We start from the raw sequence: 21,824 nt of genomic DNA on the forward strand, positions 1-21,824 counted from the left end.
ATGCACTGCTGATATCTTTCAAATATACCAAATGTGCGAAGGCGAAAAAAGAATGGATTCTTCATTCTGACTATCGCACCTAATCCTCAGATGCTATGCTTTTATATGATCTATGATTCAGGTGGTTCAGGTGCATGGGTTCAGGTCACTGTCTACTTGGCATATATATGGTGCAGCCCGCCACCACTGGCCAATTCGGTGGATGACATCATGAACAACTGGTCAAAGGTCACGAATTGCTTCCGACATGCTCTGCTGTAAAGCCATTTACGCTGCGCTGTGCGCTAATCCTTGTAGAGTACTCAGTCACAGAGAATAATAAGACGTCGGCGGCTCTGTAGTACTAGTAGAGTGATTAGGCAGTCAGCCTTATGAATTTTTCGCGTCTGTTTATATAACGGAGCAACCCGCTGGTATATACTACAGTGAAGTGAAAAAATTGATTATAATCTTCAAACGGCAAAGTCCACGAAAACCAGAAAAAGGTAAGATACGAGTTCCACTTCGCAACACGACAAAATGTGCATGTATGTACAACGTATCTCGTGAAGTTGTTTTTCATTCTGTTATGCTCGAGGATAACATGTTAATTTTTCCATGGAAAGAAAACCGCCTTCATGTAGATATCGACCGCGGCCTATGTTGGTCATTAGCCGTTTCTCATTTCAAAAAACTGAGATTTGTATTCAGTCTTCAATAGCAGGCTTCTTTCAACCACAGTCCCTCGTGTTCCTCAACCATTCCAATCTCCATACAATCGCAAGTCAAGCCCATTTCACCGATGAACGTGTCAAAAGGGGTCAGCGAGCAAAAGCCATTGTAACTGGGTTGCTATTCAGACATTGCTCTGTCACAGGAACAATGGTGTTTACACGGCTCCAGCAAAACCCAAAACTGCTTGTTTTGAAAGAGAAAAATTCGGCGAATGTCTCAAGGTTCGGTAAAATCAAAAAAGCGCAAGACCCCGAGCAAAAATTTGAATGCAGCGAAAGCCCACCGTGTGTTCCTGAGTTTGGATTCAAAATCTGGGAATGCAAATAAGCGACCTATAGCGCCCCCCCCCCCCAAGTCTTACTCTTATCATTGCAAAACAAGACCGAAAAGAATTGGTACTGTTATGTCGCTTCGATGCGAAGGTTAACACTGCTTGAAGAACGGGAAGGGACCTTGATATGTTAATAAAAGATTGGAAATAATGATTAAGTGGGCAGTCAACCTTTTCTTGCTTTCCTAAACAGAAAAAACTGCACTTAAACCATGGGGTCATGCACACAATTACTGTACTCCAACTCTTATGTGCTGATAAAGTGGTATGCTGTCTTTTAAAGAGTCTTGAGCACCAAGTGTTTGGAAAATGCAAAATTCTGAAACGAGTAATGTTTTGAAATGTTATTCTGTAGGCACTCATTTTGTGAGTGTAAGTTGCACAGACTATATAAGCTGTACACCTCAGAGTTGGACAAATGCTATATCTACCACGGAGTCAAGATGGGTTTTACTTCAACCCTAGATACATAAATAGCCGAAAGCCATGGACTGTGTTTGTGAAGCACTTAAACCCTGCCAGTGATTTATCATATGGAACCAATACACGATGAGGAGCGGCTAATCCTTGAGTGTCCTGTTTAAACAAAAACATTTTCCAGTCATTCACCCCTTTTCATGTCAGTGATTGATACCAAAGGAAATTTTTTCACTGATAACTTAATCACCTTTTTTTCCAATGTTTTGGTTCCCCTCTTTCTCATGGTGAAGAACTGTTGCAAGCAAAGATGGTAGTAATACCCATTGATTATATCTCTACACAGATACTTTGAAGTATGTGGGTGCATTTGGCCTGGAATTATAAAACAAGTTCATCAGAATGGCTGCTTGTGTTCGATCACGGTCGCTCTATCATGGTGATAGAGGGACTGTGATTCGATACTCTGTTTGCTCTGACACTTTTAAGTATTTTTGAATCTCCTAGTCAACCAGAGAATTTTTTTGAAATCTTTGTGAGTCGGCCACACACTCCAGTGCATGTAATGTTTGTAAAATTTACTTGAGTTTGAATTGTCAGTACACCAGATTGGCTTAATTAAATGAGAAAATGTTGATCTCACACTACATAGGGGGCAAGACTGAAGAATTAAATACTTACCTCACACCTAATGATTTTACAAATCAACATAATCCTAAGGGGCCCCATTTCTATTAGCTATGGGCAAGTCCCCTTAAGAAAAGCAGATTGTGTACCAAAGATAGATTGGGCCCAATATTTCCTACACATATGCCCGTAGAGGTATCCCAACACAGATTTTCAGATCACAATCACCTGCGCTTTTTCGGTTCTGCAAAATATATTAATTATGTGTCGTTAACTTGAAGTTTTCATTTATGGGAAAAATTTGGCGAAGTACATGTAGCAGTAAATCTTTGTGGATAGAGATTTAGTTAGAGTTAGAATTTATCTGTACTGTGCATGAACAAATGAACAATCAAGAAACTTTTTATGATAGAGTTATGGAACAATTATAGCAGATGTTGTGTTTCTGAAAACATATTTACTTTATGAATTTCATGATAGCTTTCAGGCTGTGATAAAGATACTGCTTCCAATGTGACGGTGTAGAAGAAACTTACACAAGAATGGAAATGAACTCTTCCAAATCACAAATTTGTTTATAAATTTTGTGTTCCGTGTGAGAATAAATCTTGGTTCAATGTAAACTATTACATCGGTTTGTAGCCTAAATCATCCAAACCGCTTGCCAAACCCATCTGTCCGTCCTCTTTGTATCAAATAGCCACCCTGGATGTTAGGTTGTGGGTTTGTTTTAATACCCCCTGTAGAGTGACTGCCCATATACGCACATCAATATCATTTATGGAGTGTGTCACTTTTTATTAAAATATTGCTCAGAATAATGCTTGACTGTAGAGGATACTTGAATGGCACATTTTAGAAAAGTGTCCAAAAAGCTCTAGACACTGCATGGACAGCAAGCATGCAAAATAGAGGCATTATGGTTTTGAACACAACTCATCAACCTATCAATGAAAGGCCTTCTTCACCTCATAGCCCAAAGGAACCAAGGACACCCAAGTGAAAGGGAGTTACTCTAGGTTTGATGAGACAGTAGCTCTAATAAGTGAAGGCTTGACCCTGAATAGCACCTCACCTGTTCAAAAGATGAACATTTCAGATTACTACCCAGTTGTCATGACAACCAGATTATAGAATGGAACAGAGACAAAAGGTAAACTTAGTGAGACTCAGATTTATTTCAAACCTTTATTATAGCCATTCAGTTCAGTGTTGTGGTTTCTTTGCATAACAATTGTCTGGGCAAGTGTACAATATAAAAGTAGAAAAACTTTACAGAATACAGGAAGTAACAGCATGACATAACATTCTTCAAGTTATCAGTGGGCGTGCTCAGAACCACTCTGACCAATCAGTGTTGAACATTTTTTGCCAGCTGGTAGAGTTTTGTCTCCTTAAGTCATCGCTAATCTCTAAAACCTCAAGATATTTTGCTTGGTCTGATTAGTCTGTGTGCATTTTGATTTAACCCAGTGGTCAGCAGTTAGCAGCTCTGTCCAACTTACACTTTTGAGTTTCGTTGAGGTAAGTGAGGCTTTGCATGGGAAATATTTTACCATCTATATCAGAAGAGGCTGTTTTATGAGTCTCGTGGTAAATCTTGAGATGACATCTGCTATTCTAGGGCTCAGGCAACCAGTCCTTTTTTTTCCAGTTTTGGCTTTCAGCTTGTGGCAGCAATACTGCTTTAGAGTCTATTGCGATTAATGGGTGAAGAAAGCTGTCACATACAGTAACTCACTAGAGAACAAAAATGTGCAGAATCGGCAACTAGTACTAGCAAGACATTATTGGTAGTTTGGTAGTTATGGGCATATGGTAATGAGCAATTTCCAGGGGACAAGACTTGTGGTGTTTAGTTTCTGATAACAGTTACTGCTTTGGCAATATATCACCCTACAAACAAGACTAAGTGTGTGTTGTGTGTGATGTTTTCCGTGGACAGATGCATGAGACAATAGTTCTAAATGCAGGTGTGCATTCATGGTCAACTGATTGTAAGCGCCTTCCAGCATAAGCACATCCACTTTGGGATGCAGGGAGAAAGGAAATGTGGAAGGATGGACAAGCACAAACCATTCAAAGTCTGATTTGTTGCTCTTTTAAATACAATATAATATTTGTACAGGAAATGAACATTTATAAACTTCATAGCCCAGCTGTACTCTTTGTTACTGTAGATAGTAGAAGTGAGACTATGATGTCACTTTCCCAGGCTTTACACGTATTCAAAGGAAGGATATTTAATTAACCTTGAGATGTTCTTCAATGTTGTTGTTGTCTGTAAGTGAAGAAATGACGAAAGCTGACCTTGAAGTTGTACTTCAGACCATAGAGTCAGATATTGTGAATGTAGTAATATCATTTCCTGTCTGCATATATAAGGAAGTTTGTATGTAAAGATGAGCAGTAATAGGATAGCAGTATCTGTCATATTTCTACTCCCACGGATCGTTTTTTTGACAATCAGTATATCCTTTCAGGAGCTTTAATCAGTGACAATACCGACTGAGATGTTATGAAATTATACGTATTTCCTGCCGGGGAAGTACCGGATAAAATAATCCCGCTGTTTAAGGTTAGGTACATTGCACTTGTCAAGTCATAGGATATCAATATTTAATTTTTGCAGGATGTACATATTTTTCCCACCTTTTTTGCACACATTGATATGGGTTCTATTTTACACTGTGTCCAGACATTGATTTTTGCCGTGTAAGTTGATTCTGGTACACTGATCGAATGTAGACCATATCGGTACAGTATGTGTACTGATCTTCTATGCGAGGGACCACAGCTGTAACTGTTGACACTTTAATTTCATTCCATAAAACATATTTATTTTCATATTTGTTTTCTCATCCTAAAGAAATAGAAAGTATTGGACATGCTGACACAAAGCATAGTGTAAAATGTATGTATTTTATTGTTGACATGTGCATTCTAGTCTGGACTAAAATTAAGTCATCAACTATTTGATGTATGTTGATAAGCAGAACAATGGCCATTTTGATATGGCTTTTAGAGTGAACAAAAACATCAATTTTACAAACACCCAAAACTCAAAAATATGTTTCAAGTAACAGCTTTGTGGCATATATTGAAAGCCAACATTTCCATGTGATAATACCTAGCTATGTGTTCATTAACAATCCACCCACCTAGTCCAGTTGAAGGACAGTTAATGACATTCCATTGAGTGACATCCAGTTCTGTGAATCTCTGCCTGACATTTCAGGCATTGTCAACAATAATGCCTCATAAACATTTGTCCCAATCACAAACACTGACATTCGGCATTTGTGTCGACCCTTTACAGGCACAGTCATCGTCAATTTGTTGTAGATTTTTTACCGTAAAGTATTTCACAAATGGCTGGTATTTCACCATTGTTTCAACACCATGCTGTGACCTGTGTACTGATAACAATAGTTAAAGAGGCCAATCTAACAATTTTAGGATCTGTGATTTTCTTGTGTGTACATAGGTACATGTATAGTCCTTTGGTTCTGAAAATACCCTAACGTCCATAACATGATCCAAAATCATGTGAATGCACATTTTCACACCCCAAGGTCAAGTCAATAGTTAAACATTTTCTAAGTTTACGTTGTAGACTCTTAGACACAGTGTACTAAGACTAGAGTAGGGCAGACATGATTGACATAGTGCTTGTATCGTTCACTTACCCAGGAATCTCTACCACAGCAATTTACTGAGACAAGTACACTCACAATATCTAAATATTTATCCTTCATAGCTAGAGGCCCGCTCTCTGTTTAATGAAGTGTTGATGAAGTCACAGTGAACCACTGATGAAATGAATTCACGTAGGTGCATTGATATGATAGTTATTGTGGAGAAATTGCAAGTCTGATGACCTCCAAGGCTCTGAGAAAAAATAGATTTGATTCTGGCCCTTGATATTTGGTAAAAGTGGTGGAATTTTCTATGTGTGTATTGTATTTTTTTTTCCCTCATCACTTTTGGTCGTAAACTATTAGGACGGTAACAGTTGTTGTTTACTGCAAAGTACATTCACTTGGCTTTTTAGCATCTTAGGGGTATGATGGGAAGGCGGCTCAACTGAGTCAATTACTGCTAAATTGTAATTATATTGGTTTGGCATATTATGGGATGGATTTTGTTGCACACACTGTAGACAGACTTGAAAAAGAAGTGCAGGATTAAAGCCTGGAATCTGAGATGACCAGAAACAGATTTGAATTGTTGACTATTTTCTAGTCATTTGGTTCACGGGTATAGGAGTGCAATGACCCCAAGTTGATGACACCAAGTTATGTTGTAATCGTAGACAAGTTTCAACCTCATAAAATTCATGCCAGCCCTGCTGAGCCATTTTCCTTCCACAGTGGGTTTCCATTGGCCACTCCTTGTATTGGAGTCAAATACATTGAAACTTGAAACTTTGTCAGATAGTGTATCATAAAACTTGAATTTAGATGAAGTAGATATAGCATTATATTTGTAATAATGGTGATTCATCTATTTCAACTACACATTTCAAACTTAGTGCCTTTTTCACCTGCATGCAATCTGTGCTCATACTGATGCAATAATTGTTAACAGATTTACATTGTAAATTTTGGATTTTATTGGTATTAGTGGTTGAGAACTTGAATGTATTTAACCTTGTGATATAATACAACTTTTGCTTCACAATAACAGCGTCTTGTAATTTCATATTAATGTACTTGCTCATGTAGTTGTGAAATGTAGTATGGCACATATAATGGACATATAATGGTGTCATGAAACAATGAATTTTCTCATGGAAATTCCAAAAGTCATTAAATTTGAGCTTAATGTGTGACTTCTCAAGATAGTGATATATTTACACCAACAAATGTACCAACCAAACAAAACAGAAATGATAAAGTTATTGTCTGATATGTGGCATTTGTTCTAGCATGTACAGATTTTCTTTATTTAACCTTTTCAGGCCCAAAATGCCTTTATAGATGTACGTAGGAAAACAACATGTAGCTTTGATACATTACCAGAAAGTCAGACCTTGAAAGGTTTAAGTAGTGATGCTCTTTGTACATATAGAATATTGATGTTATTGAAGAGAGACATAACTTTTAGAACTACGGTACTGTTATTACATCTGATGTACGGTACTGTTATTACATCTGATGTACAAAGTTCATTTTTCACCGTAGACACAACTTTGAAGTAGCACTTTCATAGTTCATTGAACAGTGAAAAGCACAAAGGCAGCTTTAAACTTTCATAATCACCGTGAAACCAAGATCTGAAATAGTACAGATTATACTCATTGCTGATTGCGTTGGCTTAAAGCAAGGTCAAATGTGCTTGAACAGGGTTTTAGAATGTTGAAAATACATGTACCCTAGACCACAAGTGTTTTGAACATGAAGGACACAAAACTTGTTTGTTACTACAGTTACATGACCTGTTTGTAGCATGTTTTATTTATGCAAATATTTTCAAGTTGAAATTTTGAGTGAATCATGTGAAATCGGTCAAAAAAATGAAGAGTGTGGTTTTCAGAGTTTGTGAATTTTACTGTTTGAAGATTGTAAATGATCATATTTACTGTCACCTTTTTGACCAAGCTAGGGAGTACTGATGTAGTTGAAATCCTACTGTAGATTTTAGTCATCTCAGAATATTTTCAATCTGCAAAATAATAAAGCTTTGAAGTATGCATAGAAATGTCAGTTTGTGAGAGTTTCTTTCAGAAACCACCTGTGGGTCATAGTTTTGATATTTTTGCCTGTATTGGTACCAGTAATTGCAAGGTCATTGGCATTTCAGGTTCAAGTGAGATGCTTGCAAATGACGTGAAAAAAAGGATGGTATTACTGTCAGTGTCTGGATATAGATTGGAAAAAGCCATACCTTTCCCATGAGAAACAATCTTCCAAATATCATGATATATTTCTTTCAGGTTGCTTCAGAAATGGCAAACTGTTTATTTGTGTTGAACTTCAACTGGCTGGCTGGTTCTGACTTGTGTTACTTTACACAGCAGAGCATAACTGGAATGTTCACCGGCAACAAACACATACTTGAGATTGCTCCAGGGTTCAAATATATGCGTGCTGTTCTGTTTCTTACGAGGTAATCTAACCCAGCAAGTCCAAATAGAGCTCCTTGAAATAGTTGAAAGTTTGGGGGTCGTCTTATATCCTGCGGTCTTGCAGAGAAATTGATATTTAGTGCCAGCAATGTGTTACTTAGATGTGATATACAGTACATGTACATGTATGTGTGTATATGTGCTGGTTTCAAAAATTCTTTAAGTAGGATTATTTTTTCACATCCACAAGATCATGTTCTATTGTCTTTCATATCGTCCATTGTGAAAATCTATGATAATGCCTACGATTACACCTGCCTGCTAGAAAGACACATTTCTTCAGTTTTCAAAATAGCACAGAACCATAGAAAAGGCTTGTTACATCAGTAGTGTAGACATGCTAGCTCTTGGAAGCCTTTTGCTGATTGGCCAATCTTTCATATGTCAAATTTCACCAAAATACAGACATTGAATATAGGAAAAATGAATTCACAAAAGTTCACGTTTTGATTCTGCTTAACAATCATACTTTATTTCGTTGAAAGCTGTTTTGTACAAGTGATATCCACTGTTCATTTCGATGTTTTCTATTTTTAAATTAGTCAATACAATCAGTTTTTGAAATGTTGTCGATATATTTTATTTTGAAAGAAGTTTTTCATGCTCAGCTCCGGACAAATTTAGGTCCATAGATATTAATGCTAAGATGACACACTTGAAGCCAAAAAATTATCAGAATGTTCTGGTTTATAAGGGCAGAGGTCACTTAAGGTCAAATATGACATCCTACAGATAAAGACTGAGAGTCATGGAAATGGACAAAAATGTGCCGGAACTTTTAACCAAATGAAAGGTAACATTTGGTTTCCATCTTTCCCACCACCCCATGGTATTGTTTTGCTTCTAGCCAGGGTTATAGGAGTCATCTATAAAATGAAGTTTGTTTGGTTACTGAAAGACCCCATGGCCAGGCATATGGCTGTTGTTTTTCCAACTTACTGACCGGTAGTTCTGTACAGTCTATTAGTTCTGATAATAGGCTATATCTTGAGGTCATTTGAACTGGTAATGTGAATAAGTATCACGGAAGTGGCTACTTATGGAGGTTTCACATCATTCTATGTGTCTTCAGCCTGCAGTTCCTTTTCTCACAAATGCACATTCTCTGCATTACATGTATCCAGGGAAGCTTTCATGTAGGATAGGATTTTATATGAGAAAAATTAAATTGTGTAAGTTTGTTTGAAACACTGAAACAGACAGTGAATGGGTGATAGGCAGAGTTTTCTGACTAAGCACAAACATGACCATTGCTTCAACACTTTTCTTGAAGCCTTTGAAACCTCTTCTCAGCCCGTATTTGTTTAAAACTATGGTTTTTCATTGACTTACTGGTAGTTTATCTGTATATACAGATACAGGTATTGATAAAAGAGGTATCAGTAATATATTCTTTGTTATTTGCGTCTGACATTTTTCAGTGAGTTCACGTAGTATACTAGTGTTCCTCTGAAATCCCAAATTAATTTGTTGAATCACAATTCTGTGAGCTGGTTGATTCCATAGTTTGGTTAAAACATGTGGGAGAAGTGTTTCCAGGAATCCCACATTGGAATGGCAGCTCAATCACATCAGATCAGTGTAGACTAATATTGACTCAGCTTTTGAACTTGCGTCATGGTTTGGTTTCTTTTCAGCGTCTATAGTCCCTTTAAATTGTCAAAAGGGGATAAAATGGAGTGCTAGTGAATTTCAGGATTCATTATGAAGGAAGGGTTCATGTGAATCTTGAAAAGAAAAGACAATTTAAAAATGTCACTTTGTGATTTATCATGACACATACACCGATTGTGTGAATCAATATGATAAGTTGTCCCAATTGGTGTAATTCCACGACCTTTAACCTGTGGCCCATTGACCTCACAGAGTGCATGTCAGCAGACTTGATGTTACCATCTCAGTCTCAAATGAATTCAGAGAGATAAGAAAGCTGGCATGTATGAGCTGTACCCGAGTCTAATGAAAATTTAATTACTCTCTGTAAACACAGTGCTGTGTGCAACATCCACCCTAACTTCACAGTGTTTATTCATTCAACTTTTCATCATCAGGAAACGTTTGACAGGCAAAAAATAACTGTAGAGTTGATCATTCCATTAATGTAGCTCTCAGCACCTCAGTTAAATGTAAATATCATCACGCCATGGCAAGAAGACAAGTTAGAATATTTATGGCCAGCATGTGAAATTCCAGTGAAAACCATCCATAGTGCTACATGAAATAACCCTTATCACCCAACTTTTATATGGATATGATAAGTGATTTTTTGTGGGTAAAAGTACATGTGCTGTTTTTCTCCTTATGGGAGCTTTAACAGTGTACTGCATGGCAGTATCATGAAGTACGATATGCACGGTACAGTTTACATCTCAAATAACACAGTAATTATACAAGTTCAGGCAGTGAGAGTGTATAGGCATATTTACCCAATTTAAGTTGTCATGCCTGAACTGAAGCACCATGGGATTGAATAACATTTGCATTTTCTTTTATGATGCACATTAAGTATGGCGTTAATTTGTGGCATACAATGCTTCAGTGATTGGCTTCCTCTGTTGGGTGGGTTGACCCCAGCGTGACCTTACAGTTCATGACATCGCTTGCCAATATCCAATTACCTAATACAGGAAAGCCCAATTACCTTATTTGTGTATTTTGAAAGCAGCCGGCCAGATAGCTAGCCTGGCATAAAAAGTGGAGCCCTTCCTGGCTGATGTAGATGTGAATGACATGAACATGGTGAGTTATGGTGAATTATTGAATGAATCATAGTAGCTGAGGTCACAGACATCTTGTGTGAGTGAAACCAGTACACTTGAGGTTTTTAAATCGTCAGTTCCATAATCATATTGCTTTGGGAACGGACACAGCAGTTGGAGCGATGAAATTACATCCATTATACTTTTTGCAGACAGGAATTGTGTTGACCAAAGGCATTGACTTAGAGAGACAAGAAAATGTCAGGATGCCCCAGATGCATGGAGAGTGCTCTTATTGGTTATCGTTGAGGAATACTCAGAATGAAAGTTTTGTAGTCTGTAGCTTTGAAAGTACAGTCTTTTTGTAAAATTCTTTCATACAAACTGAAAATTAGGGCGCATATGTGATTGGTAATAGCATAATCTCTGTCTCAATTGCTTGTCAAAATGATAGTCATCTTGCATAAACATTTATGAGACTTAGAATACTAGGTTACAGACTGGTTTTTGTGTTTGATCAACTTTTAACCAATCACGAGACAGCCCTTAGGATGATATCACTTGCTATTTAAGAGTTTTTCCCGGTACCAGTATTAGGGGTCAGTTGTAATAGAGAAGGTTTAGAAGTTTAAAGTTCACATTAAAAAGTTGAAAATGATCCCCAACTGACATGTAGAATGCTTAGATTTCTCTGAGTATATTTGTCCAATGCAAAAGCTCCCACGGTACTTTCTCAACACTTTGTTTCACCTTCAACCTTTGACGCTTATACAGCAATTGTTTAACTGACGTAAACCTGAGTTTTTCAAAGCAAGCAACACTTGCTTCGTTCCCACTGCTTGTAGAATCTCACTATCATGGTAACAAAAAAGCACTTTGGAATTGTGTCTCTGTTATTGAAACTCCACATTCAAACTTTTATATTTTCTTGAAGCCTGAAGATTTCCAAAGTTAAGCAACTTTATTAATGCATCTGCACTGTATTGGAATGAGTTGGTTCTCATACCAGAGGACGTCTTTTCATTCTACAGATGTTTTTCTCAGTGGTTTTCTAGTATTTTTTTTAGATTTTCAACTCTCTGTATCAGTCAGTTGCACAGTATTGGTTCCATGACCTTTCTGTCTGTTCAGGGAGATAATAGTTCAGTCAATGTGTCCACCATCGATGATCATAAATCATTCAAACTGCAATACATTTAAAGCCCAAGAGAGCTGTGTCTAGTATACATGTGTATCCCAACAGGTGTGTAAAAGTCAGCACTAACCAAAGCTATTTTTGTGCCAAAATAACTTGGTCACAGAGGTGCTTGCGTGCAAGGGGTTCATGTTGTGTCTGGTTGCCACACCAGTCAAAATTTTATGCCACGTGTAGCCATATTAGTATGCATAGGAGAAAGCGTATTGAGGGTAACTTTTTTATTTTGAAAAAAAGTGCCCTAAGTTCAGAGTGACTCATTCATGGACCCCTGTGTGAATTTCCTGACTTGACTTGCAACAAAGACTTGGCTGTCTAGGGTTAAAAAACAGCAAGTCAATTCCTTCAGGTCTGTGACAGGAAAAGGGAACAATATCACAATGGTGGACTGGTCATCATACATTTAACCTCTGACCTTTGTTTGTCAGGAGCTCTTTGCTTGCACGGCATATTTGACCAGTGAGTTAATTGCCAGATACTATAGCCAGAGAGAGAAAAACTTCAAAACATCTAAAAATATGCTGGGCTAGGGTGTGCGTTGCTATGTACATGTATCACAGTGTTTTATGTGAGATGTTGCCCTAGTACAATGCATGCATTCATATAATTCTGTCCGCCCTAAATCTTACTTGATTCTCATCCATCATATAATAAATAATCCTGCATTGCAGCATTGTATAAATTTTATTGTAGCCAGTGCAATCAGATCCTGATTTTACACTTTCAGTTCTATAGCACAAGGCCCAGGGTCTAGGAGAAGAACAGTTATTATAACCCAGTATTAAAATGTATACAATCATATGGTTAGCCTAAATACATTATACTACTGTAATTACTACAGAGCTGTAGTACCCTACGATGTGTCTTTTTGCCATCACTGGAGTAAAGGAAACAGAGTGTGCCCATGCCAAATGGAATGTACCCAGGATGAAGTGTACAGTTTGTACTTTGAATTTTGTTGACTGCCTTGTGTACGTACCACTATGCTTCCATGACTGAAGTGTTATTGTACATGTATGTCTTTACTATGGATGGAATACAGACAACAGAGTGTACTCCATAAATATGTGAAATACATGTATACATGTAGTTGTGAATTTGATTGTTTTCTTAAGCTCCAAGCACCAATTGCAGAGTCGTCTCATGACAGTGTCTCATAAATGTACCCTGTACCACACAGCATTTATTTGCAATTTGTATACATCTTAAATAAAATGATGGACCAGTAAACTTCAAAGGGAAGACTAAATGAGAAAACAGACCTAAATGATGTGTGAAACTAAATTACATGTACTGCAGTGCAGGCATGAATATGCAGGCACAAACTGTAAATACCAGTATGGTAAAATGCATTGAACCAGCAGGCATACCAGGATTTACACCCATGAAAAACTTTGAATGCCAGCTTGGGGCATATCCAGATGTGCATAGACAGTACGCTTTAATAATAGCGGAAATACCAAATGATTCTCATCCCACATCACACATTGCAATCTGAGTAGAAAAAAAGTGTGTTCCTATGAAGTTAATTTTATTGGCATTTATAAACCAACAGAAACTAGGCTCTTGCCAAAATCAAATGATCTTTATTGCTTCCCCTGTACCATGTACATTTCAGTGTTCTGCCTGGTATATACATTTCACTTATCTGTTCTATAAATAGAAATGTTCCGACTGAGAATTTCGATGTTTGTCTCTAAGACATTCACATGTTTTCAAGAGACTTTGCTGCCACCTGCTGTTTAAATCCATTCCATTTAAATTTCTTAATGCGCAATCCAAGTACAGACATGTTGAAATCGGAGAAAGTGATCGCAGTGTGTCAACAGGTTCAACATTGATGGATGCATTAAGTGACCAATGCAGACAGGGATCATACCAAGACAGATACACGCAAAGCACAACAGCTGTTTCCTAAATTTTCTGAAGCACAATGTGTATCAGAGACAGACTTTTGGTGTACTCTAGCAGACTTACAATTTTTCTGTGGTGTAAATCTATATGGACATATTTTGAGACTTGTGGAGAAGGTTCCACTGTTTTGTACTTGTTAATAATGAAAGCGTTATTAATTTCCTATCGAGCTATAGGTAGTGTGTGCCTTGAAAGTGAAAGACTTAAACTTTTGCCCAAACTTTCCGGAATGAAACTTTCAACCATTCTCTTACGAAATCAACAATAAAAATTGGGAATCACTGTGCAAAGTTTGGAACTGGCAAAACAAATTACCCAACATTTTGCAATAGTTGAAATTCAAAATGCTTTCAAATGAGCCCCTACAAGTGCTAGCTCAGAAAAGAATTGTTGAAATTTGAGTCTGAGACTGTCCCCAGGTGCATTCTACCTTAAGATTGAGAAAAGCAGCCATTTTGGGAGTAAATATTGGTGAAATGTACCACCTTAAAACTTCCATGGACAACACTGACTCAGTAAGCCCTTCTGATATTTATTAGTCCCCACGGACACCGTCCGGGGGGACTTATAGGTTTGGTCATGTCCGTGCGTGCGTGCGTGCGTGCGTGCGTGCGTGCGTGCGTGTGTGCGTGTGTCCGTCCGTTCACACAGATATCTCAGAGATGCAAGAAGCGATTTCATTCAAACTTGGTACAAGGATTACTTCATATGTCATACAGATGCACGTCGATTTGTTTTGGGATACGATCCAATATGGCCGCCAGGCGGCCATTTTATTACGATTTTTTCATGTACAGAGCCATAACTCAGACATGTTTAAACCAATTTTATTCAAAGTTGTACAAGGACATTGACCAATGTCATAGATATGTACGTCAATTTGTTTTGTGATACGATCCAATATGGCTGCCAGGCAGCCATTTTATTACGATTTTTTCATGTACAGAGCCATAACTCAGACATGTTTCAACCAATTTTATTTAAAGTTGGTACAAGGACATTGACCAATGTCATAGATATGCACATCAATTTGTTTTGTGATACGATCCAATATGGCCGCCAGGCGGCCATTTTTACGATTTTTCATATACAGAGGCATAACTCAGCATATCTCAACCGATTTTATTCAAAGTTGGTACAAGGACATTGACCAATGTCATAGATATGCACGTCAATTTGTTTTGTGATACGATCCAATATGGCCGCCAGGCGGCCATTTTATTACGATTTTTTCATATACAGAGGCATAACTCAGGCATATCTCAACCGATTTTATTCAAAGTTGGTACAAGGACATTGACCAATGTCATAAATATGCACGTCAATTTGTTTTGTGATACGATCCAATATGGCTGCTGTGTGGCCATTTTGTTACGATTTTTTCATATACAGAGGCATAACTCAGGCATATCTCAACCGATTTTATTCAAAGTTGGTACAAGGACATTGACCTATGTCATACATATGTACGTCGATTTTTTATGTGATACGATCCAATATGGTCGCTAGGCAGCCATTTTATTACGATGTTTTCATGTACAGAGCCATAACTCAGACATATTTCCACCAGTATCATTCAAAGTTGACATTGACCTATTTCATACATATGCTCGTCAATTTGTTTCACGTCATGTAGCAGTAACATGTCAATTATTGAAGTTTCGTAAGTAGGCTGATATGTCAAGAAATATGTACTGCATCAAATTCATGAAACTTTATACAGATGTTAACCGATGATTAGCTCACATTGCTTTAACATTGAAAAAGACATTTATCAGTGTCATTTTAATTAATTTGTAATTGCATAAGTAATGAACTTTCCTAATTAGGGTGATATAGCCACAAATTAATACAACGTCAAATGTGATGAAACTTGATACAGATGTTGATCTCATAGTGTTGTAAATACTGCATCAAACTTTATGAAATATGGTACCAGTGATAATCTGTTAAGTGTTAGAATTGTATGCAAAAATGTTTTGCAACATCCTGTTGATTAATTCCTAGTTGACTCATTTTATGAACTTTAGGATGGTGGCCTACATTGGTTTTATGTTTTCATCACCATGGAACTCATTCTTGGCCATTGAGCGCCATCTGTATCAAAGTATTTTTATCACAGACCTAATTAATGAAGAGGACTCTATCCTCTCTGAGGACATGTAATCAAAGTACCCATTATTAACAAGTGGGGACTGTGTCATCAACGATGACTTGTTCTTCTTGATCTTGAAAGAGAAAGGAGTAATCAAAAGTTTCTTTGAGCAAAGAACCAGCAAAACCATGAAGTTGTCACTTTTGAGGTGCATACACATATTACCTGAACTTGCTAACCCTAATTCCCTGTGTACCATTCCAAAGTCACCATCAAAACCAATTGGCTTGGACCATACCGTCACTGGTGAAAAGGTTAAAGAGGCAAGTGGGTGATCTGTGACTTCTTCTTACTAATGTTGCAATTCTCACGGACTACATAGTTTTCAAATGTATGTGTAGGTGATTAACCAATGAGCAGGGAGGGATATCCATATGATACTTCATCCACTTCATACATGCAAAAGTGGATCAGAGATATCACTTGTAACTTGTACAGAATGCAAACTCAAATAAGTTTACAAGTAAATGAGATGGTGCTGCCCTCCCAGCACAGTTTTGCATCTACATCTGTCTGAACAGTGGGTTGTCATTCCGTTTAATACTATTCCCTTAGGAAATGGATCATCCATTCACCAAGCTATCCCACATGGTAGGTTTCATAGAATGTGAAAGTGTGGTGTGGTTTTTGAACCCACTTTCAACATTGCCATACATTTGTACTTAGTTTCAGATCAACAATTTGCACTCAAGTTGAGTCAACAAAGCAGTCCAAAACTACTCGTCAGTACATGATCAACAAAATGCCGCCAAGAATCTCCCATATCTGTTAGCCTTAACCCTTTTCCTGCCGAGCGCGCCCCTGTCCGTTATCCTGCCAAGTGGTCAAAACCGCCCCCTTTTCCGTGTCTACAGAAGATAGGCTCTCCTGCACGCTTTCCTGCCAGGCATTTGGCGGGAAAATACCGCATTTTCGGGGTACGATTACCGACCATATACGTGTTAGACTTCAAAAATTTTTGCATGCCCGTATAGAGGGGCAACCGCTGATGAGGTTGTCCAGAAAATGACGAGGTCACGGGCGTTGTTTGCCCCGGGGACGTGCACTTTTATGCCCTTTTCTAGCTTACTTTCGCGGAAGTAAAGCTCGTTCGCCGGCACGCACGGCCACACCGGGAAACGTCACCTCTCTCGTGGGTTAGTAGAAGACCCAGGGGTTAGTGCTATGGGTGCGGCAGCACCCTCAAACCTGTCCTGTTTCCCCTGGGTTGTGTCACTTGCCACGTACTTTGAACGACTTGGAAGAGTCGCACAGTGCAGTCTGCTTTGACGTAGTGTCAACGACATAGTTCCGCCATTGAAGGAAGGCGTGTACGTAGTTTGGCCAGTTCAGTGAACACTTAGCTCGTTAGTGTTACCGTTTCCTAACACGTTAGTTGTGCAGTTGTTACTAAGGTGCAGTTTTGTACCACCTTAGCTCTGGACAGTGCAACTGCTCTATGCACTAACCCCAACGACAGATGGTTGGTACAACGTCTACGTCGCACGAGCACAGCCTCCGTTGGCTGTGCCCCTCCCACGTGATACAACGCACGTTCATCCATTACTATAGCGTCCTTACGGATCTGCCAAAAACGAAAGTGGGGGTAAAAACAAAACAAACGAAAATATGCGATCATAGATAGTATTTTATTCGGGAATAATTTACATTATGCCGAACAATAAATCTCGGAGTCTGTCTCGACGTCCGAGTGCATGGTCCGTGTTTCAAAAATTACAATCGGGGTGGCAGATCCGTGTTTCAAAAATTATAATAGGGGGAATTGTACAAAATAATCCGTCTAAACAAAAACGAAAATATGCGATCCATAGATAGTATTTTATTCGGGAATAATTTACATTATGCCGAATAATAAATCTCAGAGTCTGTCTCGACGTCCGAGTGCATGGTCCGTGTTACAAAGATTACAATCGGGGATTGTACAAAATAATCCGTGTTTCAATTTACAATCAGCGGGATCGTAAAGCACAAACAAACGGCACAACCGTGCTCAAAATGTGATCATGGTCCGTGTTAAGAATACAGTCAAGCCACTGTTAGGCGAAGCTGTCCCCTGTCCGTTATTTACGTCGGGTTCTCTTGCTGATGGGTGTCGTCGGGGCTGTGTGAGTAGAGGTCTGCACGCCAATGCTCCTCTTACCTCGTAGCATCATGCGATGATGAAAAGCCGCAAAACACTCGCCCTCGTGAAGATGAACCCCGCACAGACTACATCCTTTGACGTCTCAGACAGTCGTCCGCTCGCAGTGGTCTTACCCTCTCTGCTACATACTTTACAGCATTTCGGCCCCCCCCCCAAACGGCTGACAACGTGCATCGGCTGATTTTGTGGATTGATGTACGAGGCAAGAGAAACGGTGGCCTCGACCTCTCTCACACTGGGCTGCGATCGCCCACAATAACCGCCAATGAGTTGTTTCCCGACACGCAGATGAAACATCTTATGGGTCAGCTTACTATCAGGGTGTACATGCTTGAAGCATATATATGCATTTACCAGGGCAACATCAATCAGGTAACATGCCAGATATGTCCACCATCTGTGGTTCTTGCGCCCAGTGTGAAAGTACTTGCGCTTCTGGTTGGCTCGGTCGACGCCTCCCATGTACCGGCGATAATTATACAGCGACAGAGGCACTTGTCGCCGCTCGTCTCCCTCCCCCACTGGCACGCACTCCAAGGGTGGATAGACCGTATTCAAGATCAGCACCTGAGCGTTACTATCCTGATAAGCAGTGATGTTAAGACGAGAGTCCGTTCTGGTCGTGGCTTTCATATCCCCAACAGACAGAGGAAGGCGCTTCCTCTTACCCGGCGGAATTAATTGAGGGGGCATGGTGCGACGATTACGGCGGTTAAAACTCCCGACCATGTAGATCCCGGTCTCCATCAGCTCTCTAGCAGTAACGACCGTGCTAAACAGGCTATCACAGAATAGGCTGTGATTATATCCACAGAATGGCTGGACCAGCTCCATCGTAATTCTTTTCACCACACCTCGCTCCTGCCGTCTCCCATCAGTCCGATCCCGAAATTTCACACCTAGGTACGGTGCAAAGTTAGCGATGTATGCAGTGGTGGAGTCGCACAGCTGCCATATCTTGAAACCGTCTCGATCAGGCTTATGCGGTAATCTCTGCTTAAATTTAGAACGGCCCTTAAATCGCACCATGCCCTCGTCGATGGAGATCTCTCTACCCATCTTATAATTATTTACGCACCGGTCAACTATGGGCTCCATCCATGGATTGATTTATACAGGGGATCCTCCTGACACCGACGTCGGCGGCGTGCCTCATCAGGATCACGACGTGGATCGTTCTCTGGGTCTGCCAGATGAAAGTATCGCATAAGCTGCTGAAAGCGACTGCGGGTAATCACAGTAGAAATACCCTGGTTTCTCAGAAAGGGATCGCTAGACCAATAATCCTCCACTGATGATTTACGGTCGATACCCATACAGACTAAGACGCCAATGAACGCCTGCACCTCTCGGTAGTCAGCGTTACGCCAGTATTTATCTATTTTCCTAGCGATATGTCGCTGGTGGAATTTGGCGTATTTATTAGTCTCGTCCTTGGCCAATCTGATCAGTGTAGCTGGAATAAACTTAAAAAAGTAATCGAGCTCACGGGAGTGGCTGGGCAAGGTGAAAGTCGGTCCTCTCTCATGGTCAAAATCGGTCTCCTCAAATATATTAGCATCGTAGTCTCCGACATACGCCAGACAGGAGGGTGTCGTCCTCCGCCAACACAGCAGCAACGTCATCATCGTCGTCAGAGCTTGCCTCACCTACATACTGCCTGTCATAAAAGTCATCGTCCTCTGCCGCATCCTCGTCAACCTCCGAGTCGGACTCAGCGGTGATATCACCGTCGTCTGGGCGTCTGGGCCTGAACTCGCCCGTAGCGGCATCAAGGATCATATCTGGCTCAAAATCAGGTGGGCTATCCTGATAACGAACCCTCCGCACTATCTTTTTCGGCGGGGACATCGCAGCACACGAAACTATGGCAGGAGCGGGCTCGGCAGCCTCTGCTGATGACGAGGACTCAAGCTCTTTCGCACTGGGCACAGGAACCTCTCCTGACGCAGGATGAGGGCTCATAGTAGCAACAGGTGGTGTCTCTCCCGGAGCAGCCGGGGGAGAACCAATGGCATCAGCCGTCTCGTTACTCACTGTCTCACTAGCAGCAGCAGACGTAGTCAGTGCAGGTGAAGTATCTCCCACAAGAGCAGATGTAGTCTCTGCAGGTGAAGTAGTCTCTCCCGGAGCAGCCGGGTGAGAACCACTGGCAACCGTTGACCCGTCATCATCCTCATCGGCAGAACGATCGGTCTTACGTTTACGCTTACCACTGGTTTTTCAGCCGGAGATGGCTTCGCCTTACGGGAGCGTTTCTTGCCCGACTTCTTAGAACGTTTACTAGGGACATCACAACGATCGCTACCACTACCGCCCGGAGACTCTGCATCTTTGAGCTTCAGTCGTCTGCTCGCCTTCAGAAAACTTTTGCGGTCCGTCAAGCTCATGTCTGGAACAGTGTCGACAGACTAGCAGGTCCTCCCTTTTAAAGCCACAGGGAAACAAAGCCCTGGACATGATTGGACGCAGGGGTGTTAATATATGCATCCACCTGTTATTATAATGGACCTACGGCAATCAGTCCACCAACCGGCGCTGACATTCCTACCCGTCATGTAAATTGCCTGTCCGCACCATTTGATATGCTAATAATACTCATTTGCGATGCAAATCCCTCGAGCACTTAGCATAACATAGTCAATGTCATTAGCATCTCAACTTGACATTCCGTCCAGCTGGGTACGTGGCATGCGCACCTGCCACCCAAGGACGTTGGCCCAAGCCCATGTTTAGTACGGGTGGGAAACCCGTATCTTTAACCTCATGTCCCTTCTAAGTACGCCTGCGCAGGGCGTATTGTCATCCAAGTCGGTGACAAGCCAACCCGACAGATCGCCCATTAAGCAGTAATGGACTGGCCGTCTCGTTCTTGTACGGCAACGAACAGTGCTTCAGCGGCTTGTTTAGGTCATAACCGTCGCCTGCCGAGCGGCTTACCAACTAAGGCGGTCAAAGATGAAGGATGCCAAAATTGTCAACGGCTGTCTCGGCCTCGTCCGTTGGGCAAACATGGCTCCTTCAAATAACGTGGCCAGCACGTCTACGTCATCAGCGGTGATGACGACCCGTCATTGACGCCCGAGTGCGTAAAACTCGGAATATACCGACAGGTACCTCTACCTGAGTCGGTCATACTACGGTATAAACCAAACACAGGTCTGCCAACTCCCGTTAGACTCGCCGTTAGCCGAACTTCACAGGGACAACATAGGCGTAACAAGTCGGTGAACAACGGTTCACGCACCTAACCGCAGCCGCCAAGTCGGTGAACAATGGTATCAAATTTTGAGGCCATGTTCCTGAATGGCAAGGCTGAGGCGGTGTGTTTCGTTGCACGGCTTGAACGTCTAGAGCCAAGTGCAGCCGACAACGTCCGACATCTGAGTGGGTAGTCTTTTCGAGAAGGTAACAAGTCGGTTAAAAGCGGTGGTTACCCTTCACAAATGTCGCTCAAGTCCGTTCGGATCAGTTCCATGTCAGGGACTAATCAAGCCGA

General features: G+C 40.5%; 1 protein-coding gene across 1 annotated transcript in view; it reads left to right on the forward strand.

The window, feature by feature from the left end:
• Positions 1–262: 262 nt before the first annotated feature.
• Positions 263–21,824, forward strand: part of LOC139114553 (discoidin domain-containing receptor 2-like) — a 48,449-nt gene continuing 26,887 nt past the window's right edge. The window contains exon 1 of the mRNA XM_070676348.1: positions 263–485. The gene's annotated coding sequence lies outside the window, so the exon portion shown is untranslated. The remainder of the gene's footprint in view (positions 486–21,824) is intronic.

This window comes from Ptychodera flava, chromosome 16 (assembly GCF_041260155.1).
Source record: "Ptychodera flava strain L36383 chromosome 16, AS_Pfla_20210202, whole genome shotgun sequence".
NCBI lineage: Eukaryota > Metazoa > Hemichordata > Enteropneusta > Ptychoderidae > Ptychodera > Ptychodera flava.